This window comes from Mesoplodon densirostris, chromosome 15 (genome assembly GCF_025265405.1).
Source record: "Mesoplodon densirostris isolate mMesDen1 chromosome 15, mMesDen1 primary haplotype, whole genome shotgun sequence".
In the NCBI taxonomy this organism is placed as follows: Eukaryota; Metazoa; Chordata; class Mammalia; order Artiodactyla; family Ziphiidae; genus Mesoplodon; species Mesoplodon densirostris.
In genome coordinates, this window is record NC_082675.1 from 77,084,000 (window position 1) to 77,096,559 (window position 12,560).

Consider the following 12,560-nt stretch of genomic DNA (forward strand, 5'->3'; position numbering starts at 1 on the left):
AAAGAGTTACCTGAAATAATAACTTCATAGGCTAACTAAAATATTAAGTGTTTTGGGTTTTTGCCAAAAGGAATGCTCACTCAGTATGGGAATACTGATTATCTTCTCTGATTAGAAACTTTGATTACCAATAATGCATGGCTTTTGCTATCAAATTCAGAAGTAAAGTACCTCTTGATAAATGCAAATTTTATAATGACAAAATCTTTTTGAAAACAACATGGGTTGGGGGAGGGGATGGGTGATAAAAGTGTGCCTTGGTGATAAAAAACTTAGGAACCAATTGACCCACAGTGGTCTCACTTAGTCTTACTAAAATCCTACATATTTTTGGCACCTTAATATAAATGCTTCTTTCTCCATGAAATCTTCCCCTATATTGTCAGAGAGAAGTAATCCCCTTGCTTTTTGATCCTTTGACATGGTGTATATGCTGCTATTACTTCTGTATTTTCTTGGCTCTAAGCTGCTATCCCTTATAATCTGCACCATTATTCTATATACCACAAAGAAAGAAAAACACTAACAACTAAACTATGGAACACCATCTTGACTTCAACATGTGAAAAAGCACAAAAAAAATTTGTGTTACAGAACTGATGAGATACAGTATCATGAGTAGTTTGCATTTCATTTCCCTTACCAGATCATTGAGAGAGCTACTATGTCTTGTTCATTTCTATTTTCTCAGGACATTATACTATGCCTTACCTGTGGTATGTATTCAATATGTATGTGCTATATTGAATTCTTAGCTTAGAATTGTCCAAAGCTGGGTGACACTAAGGCTCTTAGTGAAATTTCATAGACTGTTTCTGTCTTTTGCATATACTTATAGATATGAAAAATCTAGTCTATAAATTAAGTAATAATGAATGCATGTGATCCTAATAGATTCCTCATCTTCACAGCAGCTAGAACTAAACATTTTCACTAAAACATTATTTGTTAGATTTCTATTGAGCCTTTTATTCAGATAACTTGGGGTGCTGTACAGAATATTTCGTATTTACTTTTGAAAATTGGGCCAAGGGAGGACAAGCATAAAGGAGCATAGGGAGAGGAGGAAAAGTCCATTCAGAAATGAAATCTCTTGTCTTTGTACTGGAAGATACATGCCATAGTCTTATGAACCAATGGATGCTTAATTAGCTGGATAGGTGTATGGTTGATGAATGATGTATCAGTCATCCATTACTACAATAATTCTGCATAACAAACTACAGCAAAACCTCTGTGCCACCTAACAATACACATTTCTTTACTTCACATGGTTTGTCTGGGTGCTCTGTTGACCTGGGCTGAACTTACCCACGTATCTGTAAGTCAGCTGGGGGTCAGCTGGTCTAGGCTGGGCTCAGCTAAGGCAGCTGGACTGAAGTGGCTCTGCTCTGCGTGTCCCCCATCCTCTGCCTGGGACCAGAGACATGTTCTTCTCATAGCAACTGGCATAGCACACAAGAGCAAGCAGAAACATACCAGCTTCTTAAGACCTAAGTTCAGAACTGCCGGCTGTCACTCTTGCCTCATTCTATTGGCCAAAGCAAGTAATATATTTGCACAATAGTCAAGAGGCAAGGAAATACACCCTCCCTCTTTAGAACAGGACTTGCTAAGTCACATGGCAAAGGGCATAGTTACAGGAAGGGGTGAGGAATTGGGGTCAATGATGCAATTCTACCACGTATAATAATGGCATCCTACATATAAATATTGATCTAGAGTTTACAAAGTATACTTACAAATATTTTCTCAGTTAATTTCACAATGAGACCACAGTGGCAGAGCAGATATAATTATTCCTACTCTACTGAAGCCAAAAGGGAAACTTGAAGAACTTAAGTAACTTGTCCGAGATATATACCAAGTGATTGGGATGGAATTCAATCAGAATTATCAAATATATTAAACAGATGTATAGGGTTAAGTGATTCAGATAGAATCCAACCCCCTACTACAAAAGCTCTTTGTGGATTAGCACATGTAGTTCCAGGGTAGGCACAGGGCTAGTGTGCTTTCAGTAAAGGACTAGGTCAATTCAGAAGAACAATACTGAGTCTTATCTTCAGGAACAACCAACCACACCCAGAGTTTCTGAAAAGTATGTTCTGGCTGGTTTCTAGGCTACATACGTAAACAGGAATTGCTGCTTGTTTTCACACAAACACATTAATTTGTGAAGAGGTTGGGCTAAGAGTCCAAAGAACGATGAAAATCCAAATGGGTGATAGCACTGAAATGCAAACAGCATCGCACACTGATAAACTGCTTATGGACTTTCTATCTTCAACTGATTGGAAAAAAAAATAGTGTGAGGTGATGAACTGTGACATGTTAGAAGTAATTGGTTTACTAAGACAAAAGATGTAATTTAGAAATATCAATACTACTGCCCTCCTGGTGGATTATGTAGAGACAGAACAAAATCAGAGCTGCCCAGTGATCTGATGGTTTATTGTTTCATTTACGACCATGTATGTCTCACAGACATGGTGCTCAGAATAAGTGGGCTTTTGTGTTTCTGCCAGAAACACTGGTGCCCAGCTACGCACTCACTGACATTTATATTCAGAGGGAGAAAGCATGAAAGTCAAGGTCACCTAATGAAAGAGGGATTGGGGGTAGAACATAAAAGATTAATTGAAAGTCCCAGTAGCTTTCCAATAATTCTACCACTAAATACAATCGGCCCTCCATATTCACGGGTTCCACATTCTCAGATTCAACCAACCATAGATCAGAAATATTCAGAAAAAAAATTCCAGAAAGTTCCAAAAAGCAAACTTGAAGTTGCCACATACCAGCAACAATTTACATAGCATTTACATTGTATTAGGTATTATAAGTGATCTAGAGATGATTTAAAGTATGTGGGAGGATGTGCATAGCATATGCAGATACTAAGCCTGATGGATTTTGGTGTCTGTGGGGGGGTCCTGGAACCAATCCCCAGAGGATACCAACAGATGGACATCTGTATTTAGAGGAAACATTCCCTGAGGTTCCCCTACCACTTCCACCCAAAACTAGGACCCCTGCTATTTGATCTCAAAGCATCTTATGCTATTCTTTTGTTGCATTATGTCAGCTTCAATTTACTATTTATTCACGCGACTGTCTTTGTAATGCATGTTGAATCCTAGACTTTAAGCCTTTTGAAGGGAGATCAGTAAGTTTCTGGTTCATCTTTTGTATCCTAGAACCTAGAACAGTGCTTGCCACACAGTGTCACTCATAACATTTGTCAAATGAAGGACTGATCCAGCATAACCAACTTTTATCACTTCTACTTCCTACAGCACATTCTCTGTAAGCCAGTACCGCAGAGAGCACTGGGGACGTGCTCTTGATTAACTGCCCCGACCCCCTTTCCAATGGCTTCTCCTTAAGAGTAGGACCAAAATCCTTAATGTAATCTATAAGGCACAGGGTGGTCATGCCCCTTCCTACCTCTTTTTCCTGTCTCTTGACTTCTCACCATTAAGCTCCAGATGCATTGCTTCTTCATAGCACTTTCAGTTCCTTGAATGCACTTCAACCCTGCTGGCTCAGGGCTCACTGTACAGATTGCCCCTTCTGCCCTGAACACCGTCTGTGCACCACATTTTCCTCTCTTTTAAAAGACTCATCTCCCAGCTGCAAATCTATCGTCACCTTGGGGAAGTCTTTCCTGACCCCCTAGGTCAGGCGTCCCATCACAGTCTCTCACAGAATCTATGCTATTGTTCTCCTTGAGAGCACAAACTACAGTTGTTACTTTTCATTTGTCTGTGTGACCATTTGATTACTGGCTATACTTCCCCTGGACTGTAAGCTCCATGAAGGCAGGAACTGTGATGATTTCTCCTTACCATCTAATACTCAGGATTATTGCTCACAAGCATCCAGGGCTTGAGCACTGTGCATGGCTTTGGTCAGAACTCAATAAATATGTATTAAATGAATCAATCAATAAAAGGAACACACACACACACACACACACACACACACACACACACACACCCCTCTTCTGTTTCTTTCCTCTCTTCCTCTAGGATGAGCACCTAGAGGCAATAGATCTGGTTCTAAAAATAACTTCTGTTGGTACACCAATAAGTTTGAATTCAGGTGACCTAGGTTTTGGCCAAGAAACAAGTTCCAACCAGTTGTCCTTAGTCGCCGGTAAGAATTGTTTTACTCATCACATACTACCCCTTAGCAATCTTTTGATTAAAAAAAAAAAGACATAGAATTATCTTGTCTCTGTAGAGAGAAACTCCATTCAAGGTAACCCTTCTTACTAACAAACTAATCGTTAGTGAGCTTTCTCTTTATAACTCAGACTTTATCACAGTTTATCACTTCTGTGTTAAAAACTCCTTCTAGGCCCACCGTAACACATATGGCCACAGCTTGTTTGCAAAGAATGTTGATCATGCTTTCAAACAAAACCGTTCCCATAGGCTTATGATTCATTTCCCCCTTTCTGCCTGTGCTTCATTTCTTTTAGAACTGGCGTTTAATTTTGAGACGGTTGCTATGACAAGAAGTGGCTGCTGGGGGAAGAATTAGGAGAGAGAGATACGGAGCTGGGGGGATGAGTGAGACGGACACTGCTTATTCAACACACAGCCAGGATCAAAGACTGTTGGATGGGAAAAGCCCTGTAAAGCGTACCAAGTTCCCACTTGATCCCTTCCTTCGGTTTAAAGTTGGGGAATGGGGAAAACACAGAAATGGAGAGGCAGCTTCCTTTCCTGGAATGCATGATAGTCCCATTATTTACATTACAACTGAACCCAAGACGTGGTTCAGTTGCTGACCAGAGTGACATTTGGAAAAGTGGAAGCATACTCTCTCCAGAGAATATTAATGAAACCGAGGAAGGAGTGGGGTGATTGCTGCTTACAACTCAATGCATGACCTTTTAATGGAGTAAAATGTTTGTAATATAAAACTAACTTGGCACTCCTGGACAATGTATCCCTTCAACAAATATTATTCAGCATTCTTTATGTGTCATAGCCCTTGCTAGGCACTGGGCGTACAGCAGTGGAAAAAACCCCCAGATATCCCTGCCTTCACAGAGCTTACATGTTAAGGAGGGAGGGTAGACAATTAAACAACTAAGCTAGAATATGTATGTCAGAATTTACTTGGTACTGTTGAGAACGTAAGAAGGGAAAATGATTGCAACACACAAGTGAGTGAGGTTGTAGGGCTGGTATTCTGAAAAGAGTAGTCAGAGAGGGTCTCATCTCTCAGGTAAAGAAGTAAGCCACGTGGCTATGGTGGGAGTGGGTGGGGGAGGGGGAGGTCAATCCAAGCAGCTGGAAGAGCAAGTGCAAAGGTCCTGAGGCAGAGACACGTGTGGTGTGCCTGAGGAACACCAAGGAAGCTAATGTAATGAAAGTGGAGCGTAGGAGATAAAGTCATGCAGGTACAAAGGGGCCAAATTAAATAGAGCTCTGCTGTCTAGTATGAGAATTGTGTATTTTACTCCATAGGAGATGGGACTCAACGGAAGGGTTTTGAAAAAGCAGTGACAGGACCTGACTTATGTTTGAAGGTTCACACTGGTTGCTGTGCTGAGAGTGGGGCAAGGATAGAAGCAGGGAGATCAGTTAGACAGGAAGGTACTGCAATAATCCAGGCAAGAGATGGCGGTGCTGGGAAACAGGACTGTCCTAGAGGAAACGGCCAAAAGTTGTATTGGTTTCCGGTGGCTACTATAATGAGTTACCACAAACTTCGTGCTTAAGACAACAGAAATGTATTGCCTCTCAGTTCTGGAGGCCAGAAGTCCAAAATCAGTCCCACTGGGCTAAAATCTAGGTGTCAGCAAGGCTGTGCATCCTCCAGACTCCATTTTCACCTCTTACAGCTTCTGATGGCTGCCCTACGTTTTGACATGTGGCCACATCATTACAGTCTTTAAGGCCAGCATCTTCCCATCTCTCTCTGCTCCATCTTCATGTCCTCTTCTCTGTGGGAGATCCCAAATCTCCCTCTGCTTCCCCATTATAAGGATACACATGTATTTCGGTCTCACCTGGATAATCCAGATAACCTTCCCATCCCAAGGTCCTTAACTTAATCACATATGCAAAGACTCCTCTTTCCTCTTTTTAATCATATCAGGTAATATTCACAGAGCCTAGGGATTAAGATATGAATCTTTTGAGGGAGCAATTTTTCAGCCTACTACAAAAGTAGCAGATCAGGGATATTTTTCGAAGCCATGGCCAGTGGATTTTCTGATAGATTAGTTGTTGGTTCGGAGAGAGAAGAATAAAGGGTAATCCTAAGATTTTTGGAAGGAGCGCCTAGACTCTTCCGCAGAGAAAGATTCTGGAAAGAACACGTTCGGGGAGAAGACAAGTAGCTCAGTTTTGGGATATAAGTTTGAAAAGCCTATTAATTATCCAAATGGTGATTTAAATAGCAAGTTAGACATAAATCTGATTTCAAAAAGGCCAGACAGGGGTTATAAATTTTTGAGTCATCAGAACACGGGTGGAAGTTAAAGCCATGAGATAAAGTGAGATTACCAAGCAGGTGGTTTTGAATTGCGTTCACTTGGCTAAAATGAAAGTATGTATTCCAGAATCTCTTTCCTTATATGGTTCCAGATGTGTGTTGATCAAAAAGGAAATATGAATGAAACTGGAAGGTGGAGGGGTGTTTGGTTAGATGTTGAAAGAGGCAGACACTGAGGTGCTGGTGGATTCCAGCTGAACCCTCTCTCCCCACTCTGCATCCAGCTCCTCTTCCCAGCCGTTGGCCCTGTTGGCAAGAGCAGCCCCAGGTCCACCATCAGACTCAGCGGCAACAGCTTCCATAGACTCTCCGTCTCTCTGGCTGTCCCACCGGAGCAGCAGGATGTGCCTTTGGAAGCTCCAACTCTGTGCTTCAGGAGGGCTGGTTAGAAACTCTACTCTGATCTCTTCAATCCCTCTTTCAGAACCTTCCTTCCCCAGCTTCTTCCACAATCATAGAAGGTCTTATTCCAACAATAAATCTCATTCTGTAATACTCATTGTGGTCCTGTTTCCCTAGTTAAACCCTGACTACCTGTACCCAGGGAGTGAATTCAGACAGGGAAGAGTCTAAGAACTGAGCTCTGGGGCACTCCAAAGTTTGGAAATCAGAGAGGAAAAGAGGAATCAGTGAAGGAAACTAAGCAGGGCTGGCCACTGTTGCACCTGAAGCTTAGACAATTGGCGGGAGAGGGGTGATTTTAAAGAAAAAGAATACGAAATTACAATTCAAAAATAAATATAAAAATGAATATACATTTAGAATGTGAAAAGGGATCATCTCAAGTTACAATTATTAGAAGCTGGCAAATACCATGAATCACATAGTATTTTAGATTATTTAACTGCCTGATACATCCCTATAATACTTTCATCCCTACATTTTTTCGTTGCATACTTTTTGATCAACTCTTCATATTACAATTATCTTCTATTATTATTTTCTTTAGAGAAAATGGAAAAATAAACAGTCTTCCTTCTAGCATGATTGATCCCAGTTTTTAAATTATTTTTCACTTATATGCAAAAAATGCATAAAATCGGTGTCTTCACACACAGACTTCCTTGCTGTTTATAGTCCTGGTAGAAATTTGAACTCCACAAACAAAAGAATCTGCTAAATCTGATTTCAAACAATTCTTTTTTTTTAAATTTAAAATATACAGTACATGTATTATTGCATTCTCTTATATTCTTTTTTTTGTGTGTGTGTGTGTGTGTGTGTGTGTGTGGTATGCGGGCCTCTCACTGTTGTGGCCTCCCCCGTTGCGGAGCACAGGCTCCGGATGCACAGGCTCAGCGGCCGTGGCTCACGTGCCCAGCCGCTCCGCGGCATATGGGATCCTCCCAGACCGGGGCACGAACCCGTATCCCCTGCATCGGCAGGCGGACTCTCAACCACTGCGCCACCAGGGAGGCCCTCTTATATTCTTGATAAGAGAGAACTTCTCTGTTGATAAGTTATCAAAGAATCGAATTTCACAAAAAGAGCATATCATTTTATACATTTGATGATAAGAAGAATTTTCCACAGACTGCTTTTCAAACTTTGTTTCTCTTTCACTCTCACACACTTCTGATGCTGTATACCAGAGGACAGATTCATCGATACCGTGATTCAATTTCTAAGCAGCACCTTTTGTCTTGATGCCAGTTACATTAGCACACTAGGCAGGAGAAATATTTCTCAAAGCCATTCCTACTCCAGAGGAATAGAAATAACTCAACTGTCCACAAAATAAACTACAACAAAACACATAAATATATCCCACAAAACCCAAACTAAAGGTATCTCCAACTCAACCCATTCTTACCTCCATCTGTAAAACACTTATAGTCATCCTAACATTCCAATATCATCTGACAAAAGGGGAAAATTTTAAACTTTGTAGTATGGAAACATTCAAACATGTACAAAAGTAGACAAACTAGTATAATAAATTCCCATGAACCCATTCTACAGTTTCAATAATTATTGATTCATGGTCAACCTTGTTTCAGCAATATTTTTCCTGCTTTCCTCCTTCCTGGACTGAGCTGAAGAAATTCTATATAGCACAACACATCATCTATAAAATTTCAAATTGTATTTCTAAAATATAAGGATTCTTTAAAAATATCATACTTCAAAAAATTAAGAATTATTCCCTTGTATCAGATATTGGGTTCAAATTTCTACCTCATGAGATGCTGTATATTTATTTTTATTTTTAAATAAGTTGTGATTAATTGATATGTTTCTTAAAGTTTTTTTAGCATATAGATTTTCTATCTCTTTTTTCTTGCAAATTATTTATTTAGGGAATCAGGTTATTTGCCCTCTAGCATTTCCCTCAGTCTGCATTTTTCCAACCACATCCCTACGGTGTCATGTGTTTAACATGTCTTCCTGTCTTCTGTATTTCCTCTTCATTGATAGTTGGATCTAGAAGCTGGATAAGATTCTTGTTTGACATTTTTTGGCAAGAATACTTCAACTGGTGGTGTTAGAGGCACTTACCATCTAGCTGTTTCTTGTTTTTTGCTGTTCACAGCTGTTGATTATCAATGTAGCCTTAGGATGGAGTTCCCAAAATAAACCCGAAGACAGGGATTACTGTAAAAAGTACCTTGGGAAACCAGCACAGCACCTTGGGAAACCACTGCATTTAGTGCCTTGGGAGACAGTAAGGTTGTGCAGGGGGCAGAACAGGAAGGGGAGGAAAGCAAACAATAGTGTGATCTCAGGCAAAATCCCACAGAGGGCAGTTTCTCCCTGATCCCATAGGGAAACTGGGCAGTATAGGTAACACTTCAGAAGCGCTCTGACTCAAGGCAAGGGATTCAGGTTTTCCTACACCTCTACCTCTCAGTGATCGGTCAAGAGTTGCTTGACCATGAGAGTGAGTGGCTGAAGGAGGATCTCTGGAGAAGAGAAGAAACTGAAAGGCTATGCACGGTATTGGATAATCTCTATGGCTACTGCAATCCTAAAGTCTTTGACATCCTGTGGCCTATTACTGAGGAAGGTCAATCCTATAGTATCCTTCTCCCTCCCACCTGGACAACCATAATAAGGGCCATTGTTTCAAAGCAGGCCTTCTAGGATGTCCTGTGAACAAGTTCGCTCCATCAACTGAAATAGCACAATATGGCAGGATGCTGGAGGTCCAACACCAGTCAGCTTTTGTTCTTTACATTACCCATTTTAGAAATGAACGCCTGACTCTGAAAGTGGGAAAACACTCTGATGCTTTAAATCAAGCCATATAAATATGAGTTTTGTTATTTACTCTTAAAATATTGCCACCTGTAATATTGAGAAATTTCACTTTGTGTGTGCGTGTATAAGAAATTCATCCATCTGTATGAAAAGTTCAGGAGAGGACTTTTCAGAAGGCCAAACCCCTTGTCATCTCCCAGCATTTGTGCTCATAGACCATATTTCCTCCCTGTAACTATGAATGAACCCTGTGTGCTCCTAAGGTCAAAACACAGTAAGAAGCAAAACCACTGATGACAATATGGAGTTACCAAGGGTCCCGGCTATTCATCTTCTAATAGGAAAACCTCCAGATCATTTTAACTCACCTGTCTCTCACCAGGTCCAGGTCCTGGCTTTTGCCAAATTCTGACAGTTTTCCCTTCACATTTCTCAACTCGGCCCTATCCCTCTCACTGTCTTCTTTCAAAGTCAAGGAAATTGACTTGTTGTTCCAAGGAAATGCAAAATATGATTAAAACTAATAGCTAGACAGACTTAGAGAAGAATAAGCAAAGTCTCAGAACAATCAGAGCCTAGAGAGGGAGGAGAGGGGGAGGAAAAGAAGACAGTGTGAGCCTTGCCTTGGACTGTGGTAGCAGCAGGTGCTAAGGATGGGAGAATTGAGCTTGTGGATTAACGGACATAATATTTGTTTGTTTGTTTGACCAGGATCATCTCATGGCCGACATCGCACTGGCAGGGGAAGGGAAAGTTTCAGGGACTCAAGATTCCCTGCTCGATCTATAACCACAGTTCACCTCATGACCCACTGCAGCTTTCTTCCTTCTGGTGCCCTCAACTCCAAACCAGTTGCAACCGAGTCCATTTAAAATGCTGCAGCTGTGACTCTCCTGGTGGTCCAGTGGCTAAGACTCCACACTCCCAATGCAGGGGGCCTGGGTTCGATCCCTGGTCAGGGAACTAGATCCCACATGCCAGCAACTAAGAACTCGCATGCCTCACCCAGCCTGCCACAACTAAAAAGATCCCGCACATGGCAACGAAGACCCCACGTGCCACAACTAAGTCCCTGTGCAGCCAAATAAATAATTAATTAATTAAAATAAAATGCTGCAGCCAAGAGTCTCTTTACCACTTCTCTGCCAGACTCTGCCTTCGTGGGGGTTTCTTTGGTACAGGACCAGGAACCTTACCACTTCCAGGTCCTTGGTGGAGCATGCTGGATGACCTCGCTGCCCTTGAGTCCATCCAGAAACCTAGTACCCCAGCATCATTCCCCCACCTCAGGACATTTCTCCAAAGCTTACTTCTTGACAAGAGCTGAGCCCCAATGCTACCCTAATTCCCCACATGCCTCCTGGCATCAATCATCAATCCCAAATCCACACAGATAGTCTTTCGCTCCTTGACCTAACAATGACATTGACTCCCTAGTGCCTGTGTCTCTGACATTCTCACGAGCTGCCCAAGGAAAGTGCTTTCCCCCATCCTTGTGTGACCTTCCTCACACTGGCCTTTGATGCCCCCAAAGGGCAACATGGAGAAGTGGTTTTGCTGTTTCACACCCCAGAAGATGGAGGATCATATCTAAGAAGTCTTTCCCCACTAGGAGTTTAAATGCAGAGATGACCCTGACAACCAGAAACAGAATTTTCACCCCAAAACTCGGCTTTGCAGGACAGCTGAGCCACTGAATGGGTCACAAGGACTCAGCAGGACTGAAGACAGCTATCATTTGTACAGTTTTCAATCAGCATTTGGAGATTGTGTCAGTATACAATTTTTCTCTAATATTTTTTTTTCTTATAACAGAAACAGTACTGTAATTAAATTATTATGGAAAAATTGAAAAATATGAAAATGTTATAAAAGAAAATCAAACCATCTCTAATCGCACTAAATGGAAATAACTGCTATTATTATTGGTATTTTGGGTATTGCTTGCCTGTGTTTTTCTACTTACAGGCAATACATTATTGTAGTTAATTTATATACATAGAGTATGAACTGCTTATTAATATAAACAATTTCAATTATTTTTTGTGAATGAACTCTGCATCCCTGAGAATCCTAAAGAACAGTGTTACATTTCACAACATAAATTCTTTTTTTATTTTTTTTGATGAGTTAATTGAGATCTAACTACTCTTATAGAAAGATTATGTCAGCTTTTGAGATCATCAGAGTTAAGTACTGGTCTACTCTGTACCACTTAACAGTTCTATGACCTGAGCAAGTTTCTTAAATCTTCTGTGCCTCAGTTTCCTCTCATTTAAAATGGGGATTAATATCAACTTTAAAGAGTTGATGTGATGATGAAAGGAGAAGGTGCTTAGACCAGAGTCTGGCATGCAGTAAGTATTAAATAAAGATTAGCTATCATTATTATATCCACCATCTTTGTTTTACTCCATAGGTATTAATGTCATACACATAGAATTGTAGCTTCCTTAAGTGCTAATAAAGAAATTTTATTTTGTGGTAATTAGAATTTCACTTTGACGTGCCAGAAGCCACCTTTATCTCAAATGATTTTCTTTATAAATTAACATTGTGTTTTTCTGCCAAATTCAACTCATCACCTCCTGCAGGAATCGCCTTAGACATCCCTGAGTAATGACCTTCCGGCCTTTGCTTAAATACCACCTATTATGCTGGAGAGTTTATCACTTCTCCAATGGACAGAAAGAAATATTTATCTCAGTTTCACACTTGAGGTAGTATCACTTAGGTTTGCACTATGTTGAAAATAACAGGAAAACCAACTAAACAGTGGCTTAAATAAAGCAGGGCTTTGCATATATTGAGTCCACCCTACTTCCAGCTGCCTGCTCTTT